Source organism: Podarcis cretensis (genome assembly GCF_951804945.1).
Source record: "Podarcis cretensis genome assembly, chromosome: 8".
In the NCBI taxonomy this organism is placed as follows: Eukaryota; Metazoa; Chordata; class Lepidosauria; order Squamata; family Lacertidae; genus Podarcis; species Podarcis cretensis.
Window position 1 is genome coordinate 54,500,845 of NC_137177.1, and position 19,654 is coordinate 54,520,498.

Consider the following 19,654-nt stretch of genomic DNA (forward strand, 5'->3'; position numbering starts at 1 on the left):
AAGTAGTCCTATACCCTGTAAGATGACAGCCTGCTCTGGTACAGATCTGGGCCCCTCTCAGGTGAGAGATAGGAGAGGCCAGACGGTCCAGTGGGGATAGGGGCATGAGTCTATTAGTGCAAGGATATTAGCAGTGTGTCTTAGATGTGCATGCTTGGCAGTGACCCGTTGTATGTGGCATGCAATCACAAAATCATTAGATCAACTGCAATACAGGAATCACAGCTAAAGAATTCTTTGCATATGGCCACTTAACCTCTGTTTAAAAATCTCCCATGAAGGAGACTCCACCTGAAGGAGCAGGTTGCAGTTGGGCAGTGCTTCTGGATCCAGCTCTCTGATTGGCAGCTCAGGTAGCCTCAGTGGCTGGAAGTGCTTTTTACCACCTGCGATTGGTTTGACAGCTGCAGCTATTCCTGAACTGAGGAAGCCTTGCCACAGAAGTTCACGCTCTGTGTTAGTTCAAGACTGCATTACTGCCACATCTGCTCTATGTGGGGCTTTCCTCATGCTTGATCTGGAAGCTGCAGTTACTGCAGAATGCTGCAGAACAATTGCTGACAGGAGAGATGCCTTGGCAGCATAGAACACCTGTGTGAAGAGATCTGCCCTGGTTGTCAATTTGCTGCCAGGTCAAGTTCAAGGTGCTAGTATTAGTATATAAAGTCCTTAATCACTTGGAACCAGTTTACCTATAAGATCACCTTAACCACTTTGATTGGTGGAATTGTTATTATTACAGGTGCCACACAATACCGTATTTGTAAGAACTCAGTTGTTTAGTGTGGCAGTGCATATACTTTGTAACTCATTGCCGATTGAGATGAAGCAAGTGCCTTCATTGTAGTCTTTTCAGCATCTGCTAAAAACATTCTTGTTTAGACAAGCCTACCCGGATGCTTAGAAAACGGAGGCAATTTTATTTTTTATTTTTTTTTAAATGATTTTTATTAATTTCCAGTTTTTTATCACAGACAAAAAAACAACAACATAAAAACAAACAAACAACAAACTCATATTTTCTTAACCTTATTTTCATAACCCTCTTTTCCCGGACTTCCCCATACCTTTCCCTTTTTGCATCCTTAATTTAGTACCATTATTCAGCAACCTATCCTACCCAATTAAATATAAATTTATCCTCTTTCTCTATTCCACCCTAAATTTTTAAACCCAATTATCGCTGCAATTCTACGTCTTCTTTTCCCTCAGCATTTTAACACTCCTCAGTTTTATAATAATTCTTAAGATACATCTTAAATTTCTTCCAATCTTCTTCCACAGTCTCTTTCTCTTGGTCGCGGATTCTGCCGGTCATTTCTGCCAGTCCCATAAAGTCAATCACTTTCGCCTGCCATTCCTCCAGCGTGGGTAGCTCTTGTGTCTTCCAATACTTTGCTAGAAGAATCCTTGCTGCCGTAGTAGCGTACAAAAAGAAATTCTTATCCTTCTTCGGCACCAACTGGCCGACCATACCCAAGAGAAATGCCTCTGGTTTCTTGTTAAAGGTGCACTTAAGCACTTTCTTAATTTCATTATAAATCATTTCCCAGAAGGCCTTAATCTTTGGGCAGGTCCACCAAAGGTGGAAAAAGGTACCCTCAGTCTCTTTACATTTCCAGCATTTGTTATTGGGCAAATGGTAAATCTTCGCAAGCTTGACTGGGGTCATGTACCACCTATAAATCATTTTCATAATGTTTTCTCGTAAGGCATTACATGCCGTGAATTTAATACCTGTGGTCCATAACTGCTCCCAGTCAGCAAACATAATGTCATGACCTATGTCCTGTGCCCATTTAACCATAGCAGACTTCACTGTCTCATCTATTGTATTCCACTTCAACAGCAAGTTGTACATTCTTGATAAATTCTTAGTATTGGGTTCTAACAATTCTGTTTCCAATTTCGATTTCTCCACCTGGAAACCAATTTTCGAAAACGGAGGCAATTTTAATCTGCTTCAGTATTTTAACTTTTGTATGTTTTAAAGTATGGTTGTGAATTTTTCTTGATTTTCTTGTGTTATTTTTTGCAAACTGAGTTTTGGTTGTTGGTTGTTTTTTTTACATTTAAGCAGTATATCTACATTTTATGAAACAGATACATAAAATAACTGTACAGCCAGTGATGTGCAGCCTCCCTGCCTGCCTTTGTTTTATGATATGGGGGTATAGGAGGAACCATGATGTCTTCCCCTGTGCTTTAATTCAAGTGCAGACACCTAGGTAGGCTGTAATGTGCATAACCACTGCTGAGTCTATTTGCAGAATGAAAGGAAGGACCTTCACAGACACCCCTTGGCACTCTCAAAATTAAGGTAAGATGGACAAACCTTGCCCTCCACCCACAATTTTTTTAATCAAAATCCTCCCTTCCCTTTGATTATTTTCAAATGCAACTGATGTGAAATGGTCAGGGGGAAAATGCAGGTGAATTTTTTGGCAAAGCACTACTCTCAAGTAAGCATGTATAACATGGCAGCTGTAGGGTTCACCCTAGGGTTGCCACCCATCCCTAGAAAAACGTGATTGTCTTTTCTGGGGTGTGTGTGTGTGTGTGTGAAAAGTGTAACCTATTTGGACTTCAAACGGGATGCCTTTTTCCGTGTATTCAAGCTCCTCCTCCTCAAAAATGTGAGGGCAGAGGGTGGATCTAGTGGGGGGAGGAGGAGAGCGAGAGCTTGAGCAGGAGTCTGTGTGGGCAGAGGGTTGGGACCATGAGGAAGGGAGCCAAGAGAGAAAGAGGTATTGCAGGACACAGGCAGAGGATGGGCTGGGGTTGGGAGGAAGAGTCTGAGAGAGAGAGCTTTTGCGCAGGCAGAGGGTGGGTCGTGGAGGGTGAGAGAGGGAGTTTACACAGGCCTCGTCCATCCGGTGGAGAGCGGGGGCGGGGGGGGGGGAGCTTTTGGGAGAGCAGAGGCGTGTGTGTGTGTGTTGAAGAGTGAGGCGGGGTACACTTTGCACAGGTCTGTCCAGTCTGGTGCAGAGTTTGCACAGGCACCAAAACAGGATTGGGGAAAAAAGAAATTACTAAGTGCAGTGTAGCAGCTACAATGCTAGGGCACTTGCCCCCCAAACTCCTTTATTGTGAAGGTGGTGGTGAAGGTGATAAAGGTCAAAATTTTGCTCTCTGATTGTATTTATGATATTTCTTTTGGAAAATGAGATTTATGTAGGGCATAATAGTTTCATTTCCAGTGTGGCAATGCTTTTAAATACACTCTCAGACCTGTCCCATATTTTGCCCCAACTGTCCTTTATTTTCCCTGACCAAAGGTGGCAACCCTAGATGACCGACCATACAGAAGGTTCCTGGTGATGAAACACAAGTCCTACCATGGTTTCGTCCTACCCTGCAGTATCCCGATTCTCCTTGGGCATCACTTCCAAAAGATTTGAGGCCCATCCAACATGGAGAATTCCATCAAAATCTCCAGCTTGAAATGCATCCATTCCACAGGTCTTCTGGTCCTTGGCAATATTTTCCCCTTAACCTTTTGGCTGCGCTCAAGGACTCAGCAGAGGTGTGCGGCACGCAGCATTTCACAGACTGTGTCCTTTGGCACCAAGGAGCGATTGCTTCAGCGGTCAAAAAAAGACTTCCAAGATCCTCTCTGGCTTTGCTTTCTGGGCCATGTAACATTCAAGTGTGGCTTTTGGATCTCTCTTTCCCCGTCCGCCCCCCCCCCCTCCACCGCACCTCTGCATGCAGACCAAACTGAGAGCTGCCGCCGTCTTTTATGACTGGCAGAAAATTGATTGTTAAGCTCCAGGGAGTTTCCAGCACAGCTGTAAACTTTCAGAAATACTCGGTGACGGCTGAGAAACCTATAGAGTGCTGTTTCAATTCACAATACCCCCTTTTCATTCCTCAGTGCTAAGGAGAGGGAAGGATGTGAGGAGGTGGGGGGAGAAATCCCACCAGGATTTCTGCTGTGGTATTAGCCAGGTTTCAGAAAGAAATATGTTGCTCTGTGTTGTGTGTGCTCCCAGAAAGAGATGGCATGTTCTTCCAGGCCTATTAAGAGTGGAACTATGAGAAGACGATGCATGCCTCAGGAGCAGGTGTTTGGAAGCCCTCCTTCTGATGTCCCAAACGGGACAACTGTTGTGTCTCCAGATGACTCTCATGCAGTTGGCCAGTAGTTGGCTCTGTTTCTATGGCTAGGTCTTCTGCCAAAGCTGCCTGCCCCATCAGGTCTCTGGCACACCTGGTTGGAACATCAGCCCAAGTGACATTCCAACCTCGCAGATCAGCATCGGCTAATCGGCCAAACTGTAATCCTACCCCAAGACTCGGGGCAAACAACCCCCCCTTGCCTCAGTGGACTGTGTTAAAAAAAAAAAACCCAAAACCCACACAGGCCTGTCCTTCCAAGGTTTGGCTAGACATTCTCGATTTGAAAATAGGCACGGAAATGTTCAAGTGAGGGCCGTCTGTCTAGGTCTTACGATTGTCTATTTGGAAGCGAAAAATAGTAGTTTAAATACACATACACACAGAGAGAGGGAGAGGGAGAGGGAGGGAGGTCTTGTACCTAGTCACTTTTGCTCACTATTTTCTTGCACTTCCTTTATTCACTGCTACAAGGGCATCTACATGTTAGGAACGAGGCACTGCTTGCTAGGTAGAGCACATGCTACATAGCCGCCAGCATAAACCTTGTTCACACATTACGCTGAACAAGACATCTCTACACACACACAAGTCTTTGTGGGAAAGACTGTGCAGCTCACTTACTACGTACACAGGGCACACAGACCATACATTTGTGAGTCGTTGCACATGAATGACCATGCAAGTGTGCAGCGCAACAATCTGAGTGCACAGGGAGACATATTGAACACCCTGTGGATACAATGGGTGAGCATCCCATTTGTGCACACGTAAATGGTACATGCTGAATGTGATGCATGGACTCTCCCCTATAGTGTCATGGTTAAAGCAAGGCAGGGGCAACCTGTGGCCCTTGCTCTCATTTCATGTGGCCCTTGGCCCAACTTCAAAAACCCTCTGCAAACAGTTGTATCAGATCTCTGGCAAGAATGCTGTGCCACTTCCTGGCAGCATGGATTGAAAATGTTAGGATGCAACTCAGCTTATACTGAAAGCTGGTGGATTTCTATGGGAAGAAAGGACAGAGAAGGAGGGAGGGAGATTTTGTGCCAGAAAGAAAGAGCAGTGTGTCATTTTTTTATTTAAAAAAAGTGGAAGAGCAGGATGTGTTAATATTAGTGTCGGAGGCTTTCCTCTAGGTGTCCCCTCCATCTGCAGTGGGACCAGGATTAAGACTTTTAAAGGTTGGGGAGGGGAGTTTCTCCCTCCATATGTAATTAAAAATAAAAGCAACACCAACCCATAAAATAAAATTTTATTGTTTGAAATTACACAAAACTTACATGTACAGTGGTACCTCGGTCAAAACAAAAAAAATTTCCTTCCAGTAGCACCTTAAAGACCAACTAAGTTAGTTCTTGGTATGAGCTTTCGTGTGCATGCACACTTCTTCAGTACCTCAGGTTACATACGCTTCAGGTTACAGACTCCGCTAACCCAGAAATAGTACCAGATTAAGAATTTTGCTTCAGGATGGGAACAGAAATTGTGCTCCGGCGGTGTGGCGGCAGCAGGAGGCCCCATTAGCTAAAGTGGTGCTTCAGGTTAAGAACAGTTTCAGGTTAAGAATGAACCTCCGGAACGAATTAAGTTCTTAACCCGAGGTACCACTGTATGCTGAAATTAAAACAGCTTATTTCCAGATTTTCTAGATGACAACTTCAGTGGGGTTGTGGTTTTTTTTTTAATCAAATGTGAAATTCTTTTTAAAAAACATCTTCCTTCCTCCCTCCCTTCCTTTTTTGGCACCCTTGCTTTGCTTGTGCTCTAAGAATGTTCTTAGTCTGCCTAATGGGAATGCAGCAGTGTGGTGTAGTGGTTAAGAGCGGTGGACTCGTAATCTGGTGAACTGGGTTAGATTCCCTGCTCCTCCACATGCAGCTGCTGGGTGACCTTGGGCTAGTCACACTTCTCTGAAGTCTCTCAGCCTCACTCACCTCAGAGAGTGTTTGTTGTGGGGGTGGGGAAGGGAAAGGAGATTGTTAGCTGCTTTGAGACTCCTTAGGGTAGTGATAAAGCAGGATATCAAATCCAAACTCTTCTTCTTCTTCTGAGTGGGGCATGGATTAGCAGCAGCACCTGACGCCATTGGATAGAGGCTAGCACCCCAGCACACATCCCATCCAGTGGTGTTGACATCTGCCCTACTCAGTGGAGTCTGCAAGACACTTTTTAGGTTTCCCTCCCAGTCTCCAGTCACTGCCACCAGGTTAAAGGTAAAGGGACTCCTGACCACTAGGTCCAGTTGCGGACGACTCTGGGGTTGCATGCTCATCTCACTCTATAGGCCGAGGGAGCCGGGCTAGCCCTCAGGAAAAGCAGGCTAAATTGGATTTCCTGGTGTCAATATATTGTTTGCTTGCTTTCCTCTATGAGACTGGTGGAGACAGCATCAACAATGCAAAAAAAGAAAATGTGCTGAATTTGAATAAGTAATACGGGTGGCAGGAGGCAGGTGTACTTACCTAACAGGGCTAGTTTAGCGCAGTTTCTTGGAGTAAGTGAAGTAACTCACAATATCATCTAAAGCAGTGGTCTTCAACTGGTGAGTCAGAACCCACAATTGAGTCATGGCCTGATTTAAAGTGGGTGACAACAGGAGCACCACCACCAGGAAAACTATCTAGTAAAAGATTAATAAATTGGGTCCTCCCTTAAAGAGGGCACACATTGCAGTGAGATCTGGACAACCGACACCCTGTGTTGTGGTTGGTATGATTGGTCAGCCACAACACCGGATTGGTAGGACCCTCAAAGCTGGGTGCAATCTGGCCAATGGGACGCAGTCCAAATGGTTCGAGGGATCTATTTATGCCCATGCACATGACCCAGAGCTTCCTCTTTCAGCGTGTGCAGTCGGAATACCCACCCACCTCTCCTTACTTTTAGGGCTTGCGCTTGACCTTGCTATGCCGTCGTGTGTCGTCTGTTGTTGGGACAGGGACATGGCAGGAATTTTCCCAATTTGGCTGATTGGCTGTTGCCATTTGGGTTTCGCCTGCTGTGTAGCAAATCATCACAACTTGTAAGGTTGCAGATAGGCTCTGGTTCAGGTGATAGGGATGGGAGAACACTCTCGCCATCCCTATGTGAAGGGTATTCTGTTAAAGGAATCCAGGGACTCGATGGTTTGGTCAACCCCTGAGAGGGGGTTATGCCCGTGCCTGAGTCCAGGGGGACATTTGGGTGGTGGAGTTAGCCCATTCCCGGCTTTCTGCCTATCCAGGTGTTCACCCTAGGCTGACCTATGCTGGAACCCTGGTCAGCGCTACCTGCATGGCAGGGAGCTAGTCGAACCAGAGCCTATGCAACCAGTCACTTTCTGTAATCAATAAAGTTATGGCCTAAATTCTGCCAAAAACCAAACCAAAATTTGGGTCATGTGTGAATTTATTTAGGGGGGAGGTTTCTGGGTCTGAACACACAAATGCATGTTTGGATTAAAAGTGGGTTCTGGGGCTGGAAAGGTTGAAGACTGCTGATCTAAAGAGCTCCACACACCTTAAAGCCACAAAAACCAGAAGAGGCAGAAGAGCAGCAAATCCAGAGTCTAAATGCCACCTCAAGTGTCCCACTGTGAGTCTGAGTTGGGTTGCAAATTCAGAGGGAGGCCTACAAGTCTTGGCATTCCTTAAAACACACACACACACACACACACACACACACACACACACACACAAGTTAGCCAGCAAGTCTCTGTAACTCAAGATACTGCCATCCGCCCACGTGCAAAATTCCTGAAACTGTGCACATTTTCATACTTGGATAGTTGAGCGTGGCTTTTGCTCTGCCTGAGCTGAAACCATCTTGGCTGCCACTGAATCCCAGATCATCCAAGTGGAGTGGATTTTGACTCTTTGCCCAGGCACCATATTTGAAACATTTCTCAATTAATCACCCAAAGTAACTAACATTGTTGCCTTCCCAACAAAAACCACCAGTTAAAAGTCTTGCGCATGTTGCATCTTATGAAAGAGCGATTATATAGCCATCTCTTTCCGGCAGGTGGAGAATATGGCAAAGGACGGGTCAGCTGCAGGTTAATATTATACTTTTTTAAAAAAAGTATATTCATTCTTCTTTTCCTGAGAGAGAATTAATATATTTAACAAAAAGGTATAAAGCGAGAGGGGAAACCTCTCCAACCTTTCAAGTCCCCCGCTTTAAGGCACATGGTAGAAGATGGAGGTGGGAAACCATTAGGATACAATTTCAAATATTAAATTCAAATGTAGGATTAAATGAGATTTATTTCAAAGCCCCAGCGATTGTCTGGAATTGAGACTTTCAAAATTTTGACATCAGGCACAACCAGATGCTGGGCACAATTTGGATCCATTCAGTATGAAAGTAGCACCTTGAAAGTGAAACATCCCAAGTCTGTTTTGTAGGGTGAACATTTCATCTTTTTCCAAAAAAAGAAAAAGAAAGAGAAGATTTTCTTTCCAAAAGCTGTTTCGTTGCCAGAGAAGCTGAAAGGGAATCATTGTATAATAGAGCAGCTTTTGTTAATAGCAATGTCACGGGAATTCAACGCGCCTGAGTTCTGAAGAATAATAAAAAAATACCATGGTTTTTTCAAGGCAGCAGAAAGCCCACAAGTATTTCACCAGCAGCCCACTCAAACCCCTCTTTCAATATCCATCTTGTTCCGTCAGATCTTGGCTTTTCTTGCTCTCTGAACAGTTTGGCTTATACTGTGCTGCTATGTAGGGCATGTAATTTCATATGAATATGAAAATCTGTGACACAGATTTGCATACCATATGCCTATGCTGATTTAGATATATCGTTTTATACATGTAAAATTGGTTTACTCATAAGATTTCTTACCCACCCTTCACCATAAGGCCCCAGCATGGGTTACAACAATATAATCATGCAATTAAGAAACAAGTCCAACGGTTTATACAATTATAAAGAAGCAAGCAAAAGAGCTCTGAACAAAGATGACAGGGCATAGGTAGAACAAAACAGAAGAAATGGGTCTCACTAAAATATCTTAGCTGTCAAAGGCCAGGGCAGTGATGGTGTGTGGCACATCGTGGTGGGAAATGAATTTTTCATTTTAAGGCAAGGAAGGGGAAACTGTGGCCCTCCAGATGTTGCTGCACTACAACTCCCATCATCCCTTGCCACTGGCTATGCTTTCTTTCCTAGAGGTAGAAAAGATAAGGTGGACTGTGCTGCATCAGTTCAATGTCTCATCTGGTCCAACATCCTGTTCTCACAGTGGCCAATCAGAGAACAATGTGAAGCCCACAAGCAGGACCTAAACACAACAATCCTCTCCTGAGGTTTCCAGCAACTGATATTCAGAAGCATTACTGCCTCCGACAATGCAGATACAACAAAGTCACTGTTAACCATGAATCCATCAATATTTCTCCTACTGTGATGCTGCTTTTTCTCAGCTGCCCAGCTACACCCATTCACTGAATACTCTTTGAATAGCACGAACAGGGCTATAGTGTGATGGTGAACGACCAACAGCAGCCTTCACCCGTCTTTCTTTTTGTGGCAGTCAGCATAAACGGGATCCTGGGTTTTGGGTTTTTTTTCCTGAAAGGAGCTAAGACAGAAGACCTTCAGATAATCTACCGAAACCTGCAATCTCAATTTGAAAGATTCCAAGCATAGCTAGGAAATTAAAGGGTGGAGGGGGAAGAGAAACCTGAATTTTTAATTCTCCCGATTTCTGGTTTCCATCAAATAGACCCACCAGCATCCATAAATGGAATGAAAACTTGTGGAATTGCCTTGTTAAATAGCTTGATTGCTTCAACGTTCACATCACCTACATAGACCATTAGCTGAAACCTGAAGAGGGCAATCAGGAGAGTGGGTGACGGGGCAGACCTCAAAAGGTTTGGACATGTGTCTCCATCTCTCACTTAAAAAAAAAATAGCAGAGAATTTAAAGCTTTCATTGGGCAGAAAATCTTGCAAGAAAAGCAAGTGTTTCTCCTCAGAGAGATTTATGTTCTTTTCCAAAAAAAATTAAGTGTCAGAAATTGCCTCTCTCTGATATAGTTTCTACTTCTGTTGCTGGCTGTAAGCTTAAGCAGAACACTTCAGGAGTCAACATCAACATTTTCAAAAGTACATTAAAAAAAAAAACTGAGCATCCTGGAGGAAGGATCATCCATAGATAAGCTGCATTGTCAAACTGTGGAAGACTATTGTGATTTTGGGGAGTTTCAGGTGTTGTCCAGCTATGCTCCTTTGAGGATAAGAAATCTGGGGGGCTTTAAAGGATCAGTCAGTCTCTCTCTCTCTCTCTCTCTCTCTCTCTCTCTCTCACACACACACACACACACACACACACTATTAATTTCTCACAGCTAGTTATATGTTGAGATACCACTGCATGGAAATCTTAATATCTGAGATAAACTCCTGTTGATCTCACACTGGCACCTGGAATAAGGAGTACTGGCTAGTCTTAAAAGTTATCTGTATGGGTTGCCTGGCAAACATGAAGCAGTCTTTCACTTAAATTGGAAGATTTTTGTTGTTGTTTAGTCGTTTAGTCGTGTCCGACTCTTCGTGACCCCATGGACCAGAGCACGCCAGGCACTCCTGTCTTCCACATTGGAAGATACGTGTCACCCAGCACTCAATATGGCTTATGCAACCCCAACAACATCTAAGCTTTGAGATCAGCTCTGCTAGACAGGACCTCAATGTACACCCTAGACTGCAGAAAATGCTGCACAGCAGCCAAGCTCTCCCTGAAGCTTTAGGAGTCATGTCTGTTGCTGATGGGGTCCCCTGTGACCACAGGGATATAAGCATAACTGTACTGCTTTGTAGTTTTCTTTTAGTCCAGTTAATAGAATCTTTAGCCTGCACCCCATTTCTGTGTTCATTGTGTTCTGAATCCAAAGAGAATATTGGCCCAAGGCAGAACACAAGCATCAATTTGCCACCATATGGGGGGGGGGCAGAACAGAAGAAGGAGCTACAGCACTTTTATAATATTCATTTATACACTAAGATAATATTGGGGTTTTTTTGCTCTTCGTTGTTAACTTATCTAAAAACATTTTTTAAATCACACTTTTCAGCCAAAAATAGAAGAAGGCTCCCAGAGTGACTAACAAGTCATAGAAACATAAAAGTCCCTGCCCTTAGCTTTACAATCTAAAAAGACCCAACACAAAAGGAAAATGGACTGTGAAGGAGGAGGAAACAAGCAAACTTAGATTCAAGTTCTTAGTTGCAAGTTGTTCTAATGACCAGCTGGGGAAGGGAAAAGATCACAAAATTGCTTCACCCCTCATATGCCCTGTTCTCTACAGCAGAGAGCATCTTGTTATTATCTGTGTGGTGTTTGGTTTATTGGAGTTAAGCCAGACTTTTGACAAGGGTGAAAGTGAGGGTTTGAAGGGGGAAAGAGGGGAATTGCTTGGGAAAAGTCCTGAGGACCAAACTAAGAGGCTTGGATGGCTACATTCAGCTTCCAGGCCTGAGATTCCCTATGCCCAATCTGATCCAATCCAATCCCAGTGACACCCACAAACCAGTTTTGTTGCATAGTGTTATGACATCATCACATCCAGTATTTGATTTTGAGTGGGTTGGATTAAAACAATAGTCACCAAAGAAGCCCTGAAGGGAGAAAAGGTACTGTGAACAGAAGGATTTTGTGGTGGTTTTTTGGGAGTAGGTGTGTGTCTTCCAAACACGGCTTCCTTGCTGAAAAGAAAACTTGGATAACCTTCTGTTAACCCCTAGAACAAACAATCCCTATACGTGTCTGTGGAAGTTTTCTTGCCAGCCAATTGTTCTATCCCCACACAATCTCACCCATGACATCAACTCATTTTACTAGGGTTCTGTCAGTCATGTAAGGCCTTCACCATAACTATACATTGCAAAAGAGCTGTTTTATTATCCTAGGAGGAGCTGACCTGGAAATATCATTGGCACAAATACAGCACTCTCTATAGCCTGCCCAAGAGGTAATTGGGTATTGATGTGTTTGTTCAAGGAGGTCTCATGGTAGCGGAGCCACCATCCATATTCGATAGCTCAATCCATCGGAAGCTGAGCAGAGTAGCAATGGTTGTGTTGACAGCTTTATGGCCTCCCTACCTCAGCTATTCAAAGAACCACATTATGTCTATGACGTTACCAAATCTTCCCATTTGGAAGTCATGTCATTGTTATTTGGAAAGGGCTAGGCAGTCTCACTGGAAATGCCTTTTGTTGGGGGCTGAAGAGATTTTTATTTTTGCATTGTCAAATAATTTGTTAGGAGTCAGCATTATGTGCAGAGGAGTAAATTGAAAAGGAAATGCTTCTTGGACTTTCAGCATGTGAGGTGAGGAGGAAAGGAGAAGTTATTTAGCTCAACATACCGAAGGGGGAAATCATTTGCTCTTGAGCTCAATTGTGGTTTTCAAAGGTCAGTGGGGAAGACCTTTGCCTGGTGACCTTCCCATTCCAGCTCATCTCTCACTAGGGACGCAACAAACCCAGAGTGCTGCATCCCAGGGGTCTCCGGCCTTTTCAGACCCAGGGACACATTTTGAAATCTGTTGTGGGCACCACTACAAAATGGCTCAATGATAAGCCTCTTTTCCTGTTGGTTTAAAAGAATGGTTTGAATTATATTTATTTAAATCAAAACCACTTCTGAACTCGAGAGGAGGTGGAGTTGCGGGCTTCACACCCTCCCCACTTGCGCGGGGGCTGGCTCTCAGCCTCCGCGTGATTGAGGGGATCCCTGGCTGCGTCATTCCCTGGCCAGCCAATCAGCTGGCCTAGGGGGGGCGTGGCTTGCATGATATCACACTGGCACGGCCAGGGATCTCCCTCTTTTGCCGCCTCAGCTCATCGGGTTTCCCACCCTTTAGGTTTTCCTTTTGACCTTGCTATGGACCTAGGTTGGTCGCCGTTAAGAGGACTGGTAGGAATTTTTCCTCTTGGCAAATTGGCACCAGCCACTTGGTTTTTCACCTACCTCATAGCAAATCGTCACAGCTTCCTCGGCATTGGCAATTAGGCATTGGTAGGGGTATTGTCATGTAGATGAAGGGGGGGAGGAAGTGCCATCACCTCCCCCGAATATCGAAGGGTAGTCTGGTAAAGGATTCCGGGGGGCGTGGCCCTGTCTGAAGCCTATGGAGGTGAGGGCCTAAGGCACGCCCCCGAGCGGTGACCCCGGGGGAGTTCCTAGTTGATGTGCATCAGCAGGACTCCCCCTACTGGTGGTTATCCCTTCCCAGTCTTCAAGCAATCGGGCTGAAGCCGGATAGTCGGTTAGGACCAATGCCTAAGCCAATACCGCTCATTCCTGTAACCAATAAAGTTGCGGCCATTTTTTGCCCATTAACCTAAATATTTGTGTCATGTGTCTTTATTTCCACTGGGAGGAGGCGGGAACTCGCCACGCAATTCAGGCTGCCGGACACAAAGGTAAAAGAAAAACAACAACACCCAGATGTACTTCTTAAAAAATGGGAAGGACAAGGGGCCTCAATTTGCATGGCACCCACAATCTTCATTTTGAGGACCCCAACACTAGACCATACAAGCACCATTTTTACGTCTTCTCCCAAGGCGCTGTGATTGGAATGCCCTGGGAAAACAATTAACTCTGTTTAAAAGCTAGACCTGCCCATCAAAACAAAAGATCCCCTCCCCTCTCAAGCTCTGAGTGTTTCCCCAGACAGGTTGATTTCAGTTCTTATGGTGAGGATCTAACAAATCTGCTTTGTTTGGAGAGCTGAAGTCACAGCACTACTCAGAAGCCTAAGGTCCCTGAGATGCCTTGAAGCACCTTGTAGATGTTACAACCTGATCTGGAAAGGTGAAAAACTTTCCTGAATCATCCAAATTCATCTCATAATTTGGGGCACACCCAGAATACACCCCCAATATTAGTCCACAACCAATGCTCACCCCTAATAATAAATGAATGTTGTTATTTTAAAACTCAGCTGTTATTTTAAAACAGACCCAGAAAGGTCTCCAAGTGACTTACAATATATTTTAAAAATAAACGTTAAGTAAAAGCACATAATAATGAAGCACACACAACAACACAGGCAATCCATAAAAAAGCCGCAAAGCAACTCAGCCCATTATAGCAGCAGAAAGTTTTGGTGCACCCAATATAGCAGCAAAAGAACATTATCATAGTTCATCTAAAGCCTGTGGGGGAAAGGTAAGCTTTTACCTGGTGCCAAGAGAATGTTGGACGGGGCACCAGGCAGAGCTCATGAAATTCTCCTTCATTCCTTGCTGGAGCTAAACAAGACATAGCTATACAAATTAGGAGGCTTTGCTGCCTTGTACTGAAAGAACATTGGTCCATCTAGCTCAGTAGGGACTGGCAGTGGCTCTCTGGGGTGTCAGGCAGGCATCCCTCCCAGCCCTACCTGCAGATGTTGAGGATTAAATCAGGTGCCTTCTGCATGCAAAGGAGATGCTCTGCTGCTGAGCTATGGTCCTTCCCCAAATGAGCCTATGCAAACAGAGTTGTCTCCTTTGCATTTGTGGTAAGCCGCCAAAGTACATAACAAAGGTTAGCTGCACTAACTATAAGCAATGGGTGAACTTGCTGGACAGAGGCTTGCTGAGCAGAGATGTGAGTGCTGTTTAGCCCCCAGGAGCAGAATGCATCAGAGAAGTCTGGTCCATCGACACCCCCCCCCCCGCCACAAATACACCCAGTCAACTAGCACTGAGCTGATTAGCTAAGGGGCAGAGCATGTCACAGTCAGACTGCAATTAGCCATGCTAATCTTGCCATTCGCTCCTGTCTCTCCTCTTAGCCCTGGGACATAAGTGGGTCATTCCCTAATTCTGAGCAGATGAGCATAGGATTCCATGGTGATCTTTGCTGCAACAGGGGTGCTACAGGCATGCTCTTATTGTTATCTATGGCATGCTGAAGGGGACGCAAAGCGCACTTGCCCAGCCCTTAGGCTGCTCCCTTAGGTCATGGGTATGCAAACTAAGGCCCAGGAGCCGGATACGGCCCAATCACCTTCTAAATCTGGCCCACGGACGGTCCGGGAATCAGCATGTTTTTACATGAGTAGAATGTGTTCTTTTATTTAAAATGCATCTCTGGGTTATTTGTGGGGCATAGGAATTTCTTTTTCTTTCTACCAAAATATAGTCCGAGCCCACAAGGTCTGAGAGATAGTGGACCGGTCTCCTGCTGAAAAAAGTTTGCTGACCCCTGCCTTAGGTGGTGCTTCTCCCCAACACTAGAGCTAGTGTTGATCAAGGGATCCAACAGATCCTGGAGCTGGGTCCGGTCTCAAATGAAAACCTGGTTTCAGAAAGGTTTCACAAAAGGACAGGCCAAATGACAGAGGATGGAGAGACTCCCCTGTGAGGAAAACGCTGCAGTGTTTGGGAGTTTCTAGTTTAAAGAAAAGGCAAGTAAGAGATGAGATGATAGAAGTTTATAAAATTATGCATGGCATGGGAAGAGTGACTAGAGAATAGTTTTCTCCCCCTCTCCTAACATTAGAGTGGGCACCCAAAAGAAGCTGAATGTTGGCAGATTCGGAGCAGATAAAAGAAAGAATTTCTTCACGCACCTCATAGTTAAACTATGGAACTCATTCCCACAGGGATTTCAACTGGGGTGACTTTAAAAGAGGATGGGACAAATACATGGAGGAGGAGACCATCAATGACTACTAGCCATGATGGCTATGCTCTGTCTCCGGTCTCAGAGGCATTATGCCTCTGAATACCAGTTGCTGGAAATCACAGGTGGGCAGACTACTGTTGTACTCGCGTCCTGCTTGAGGGCTCCCCACAGACAACTGGGTGGCCACTGTGAGAACAGGAGGCTGGATTAGAGGGTCATTGCTCTGATCCAACAGGCTCTTCTTATGTTCTGACCTGGAGCCCCCCTTCCCCTTCCAGCTCTCCCTCTCTCTTTTTCCAAATCTGGCTTAGCTGGCTTCTCAAGCCAGCCATGGGTGGGACTTGGAGAAAGGAAAAGAGGTTGCTGTGAATGGGAAATGAATTTTCCATGAGAATCCACTTCAACTTCTCAGTAATAAGATATTTGATTCACTCATTGTGTCGCTGCTTGTTTTCGTTTCACAAGTTTTCGCTGCCTAGCCATGAAGCTAAGATTGAAAGCCAGGGCGTTTGGTAATTAAAGACCAATCCAAAAGTTGCACTCCTTCCCAATGCCAAGTAGTAAATCCTTTAATGCTTCTGGATTTTACACTCCAGTTTGGAATTTCCCAATGGTATTTAGTAATATGCTTATTGTATTGGTTTTAATTCCAGGGTCAATGGAGTTTTCACCAAAAACGCTAACTCCATACAGTAGCTGACATTGATTGGAAAGAATGCTGGATTGTATTTACAAAACCTTTCTTTTTCTAGCAGAAGTTCAATGTAGAAGCTGATGGCCCCAGCTTCAGATGACCCCATATTTTCTGTTGATTATAAATGAGTGTCACCCAGAAGAAGGCAAAGTCTTGTCCCCTACTGCCCTAGAGAACAGAGTAGATTTCGGCTGAGCATTTAGGGGCCTTCACTGTATTTTCCCCCGGCACCTGTTAAAAGCATTCTTGTTAAGAAAAGTCTACACAGATGCTTAGAAAGTTTAGGTACCGTAATTTCAATCTGTTTTCTTATTTTAACTTTTATAAGTTTTAAAGTAAGGTTGTAGTCCCCCCCCTTGGTTTTACTGTTTTATCTTTTGTAAACCACTTTGAAGTGTGTATTTTTTAAAAAATATCAAGTGGTGTATAAATTTTATGAAATAAATAAACAAAAATTAATTAACAGTAAAAGCACTTTGACTGCCCAGACTCAACTTGACAATCTTGGTGAGAACTACTGCACTGAAATGACATGCTCATGTTTAATATCTCACATGATGGCATAGAAGCCTTGTGACTCTGTCAGAATTTTAGCCATTCTTCCCCCCAATGAGCAGCAAGTTTTCTTGTTTATTGGGGAAGCAAAAGTTCAAAATTCAAATTTCAATTCGAGATTTGTATAGTGGCAAGTTCCTTACTGGTCCATTCAAGCTTGACTTTGTAAGATGGCAAGGTATACCCAAAAGTTTAGCTGTGGGGGGATGCACACTGGTTTCTAGCTTTCGCAAGTGAACTGAAACCTCAGCAGATAGAAACTATAGCCCTCTGGATCATGTTCCATGCATATGGACCATTCGAAGCTGCTGTCTACCTGGTCAGGCCATTGGTCCATCGAGCTCAACATTGTCTACACCAGTCATCCCTAAACTGGTGCTCTACAGATGTTATTTGACAGCATCTCCCAACCATTTAGCTCATGACTTGCTTGCAGGCTTCCATTTGGGGCAACTGGTTCAACACAATGAGAATAGGATGCTGGATGATGCTGGGCTCTCCTTAACAAGGGAGCTCACACCTATGACTGTATTACACTGGAGTTAGTACCATTTGGTTCTCATGAGGTGGCATGCACCCTAATGAGACCATTTGGCCTTTGTGGGGGGGGGAGAGGCAGTCAGGGCAGCAACGGTGCAATGCTTGTGAAAAGCAACACCCAGAGGTGTTCCATCCCTTAAGCATTTTGAGCTTTTTTTGGTAGCTTCTTTCAGGGGGTATATATGCGTGCGTGCGTGTAGTCCTTCTGAAGGGTTTAACAAGTCAGGCTATTGCAGCCCCCAAGCACTTGTTGTCCCTTAGACAAATTGGCAGAAAAGGAGGCAGGCAAAGAGGGGTTTTTTGCAAGTGACATTCCATCAAAGCAATATGGAAGTGTTTAAAGGGAAAGGGCTGGCACATGGGGGTGGGGGGAGTCAAGATCTGAACCTTTAAATTACAGCCATTCCCGGCCTAATGATAAGTAAATAAACAGTTCACAGCTGCACAGGGACCAAACAGAGAAACACATCGATCTCTTGGAGGCGTGATTGGCGAGCAAGTAATTAAGTGTGAAATGTGAGCCCTCCATCATGTCAGCAGGAGATGCTGGAGGTCTCCAGTTGGACAACCCCCTAGGATTAACCCTTCGAGCACCCTTGGGTGAACTGCAGAAAACAGATCCAAAAGAAAAGAAAGACACTTGGAGCCACAGAAAGCTCCCTCTGAATAAGGGAGGAAGTTGCTTGTATGAGACCATTGGGAATGGTGTCTGTTTTTATCTGTAGCTTTTCAAAGATCATGAGGGCTGGAGAAGGTGGAGTGGTTAAGGCAGAGGGAGTCAACCTGGTGCCCTGCAGATACTGCTGGACTCCAACTCCCATCAGCCCCAGTGAGTGGTAAGTGGTCAGGGATGATGGGATCTGGAGTCCAGCGACATCTGGAGAGTTGCCATATTGGATATCTATGGGCAAAGTGGTGTCCAAACTTTTTTCAAAGAGGGCCAGATTTGATGAAGTGAAGGGCCATGAGGTTGTTGAGCTGTTTTTATTATTTTACTCCAAAGTTGTTGAGCTTTGTTTAGGATTTTACCCCAGGAATTAAACTGCCACAGGGGCCAGATTAAACCGACTGGCGAACCAGATTATGCCCCCAAAATGGACTTTGCAATTGTCTGGAGGGATGAGCTACAAATAAGAAAGGCTCAGTTTCAAATATTGCCTTTGCCATGCATTCTCTGTGTGGCCTTAGTCAAATCACTCTCTGTTAGCAACGTCTGCAGTATATAGATAATAATAGTGGCCTGCCTTACAGGGCTCTTGTGAGAGTGCAACTCTATAATGTATATGAACATTCCAAAGCACTATATTATTATCATCATGTCTGGACTGGTTTTTAGAGTCAGTTATTACGGAGCTCCCTCACATCAAATGTATGGTGTGGCAATTAACCTTTGACATGCTTCCCCCACAGCCAAAGTGTGGCATGCATCTTAAGCATCCACAAATGGGCAGGTTCCTTTTGTTCGTGGTCAGGAAGACTGAGGTCCAGTGGAGGATTCTGCCAGCAGAAAGAAGGGAGTCAATTTTCACCAGTTTTCCCTGCAACCCCTTGCACAGTTTTTCAAGCTGCTCCAGGGGGTCCCCCAGTCCTAAGAACAGATTGGTTGTGGGGTTGTTGTTGGTTTTTTTGGGGGGAGGGGGTACAAGAGACTGCAGAGGGAAGGGGAAATTGATGGGGAAAAACATACCCCCTTTCCACTCTAGTAAACGTCCTATGTGGAACCCTGTTCAGGGGGTGCTTCCATAAGCAGAAACCTAGTTAAAATCTATGGCCCTGTGCGTAGAAATCTAGTGTATGAAGGAGCAAACTTGGCTGTTGCCCTTCTCCATAATATTTACTTTTTTTTTACATGGAGGGTTTTTTAAAAAATATGTAGGAACATTTAAACAAACACCCCTTATTTGATTCTGCAATCCCAGCATGAATTTACCATGTGATATTTCTGATTGTGTAGTTTGTCTATCAAGTGGCTGTAGGGAAACTGCTGCAGATCACAAAATGATCACCGTGATTGTTCAGTTCACTCATATTATTTGACCAGGTGTACACCTTGAATCCCCTTCCACCCCCACCCACCTGTCTCTCTTAAATGCAGCTGCCTCTGGGGTGAGATCCATCAGCTA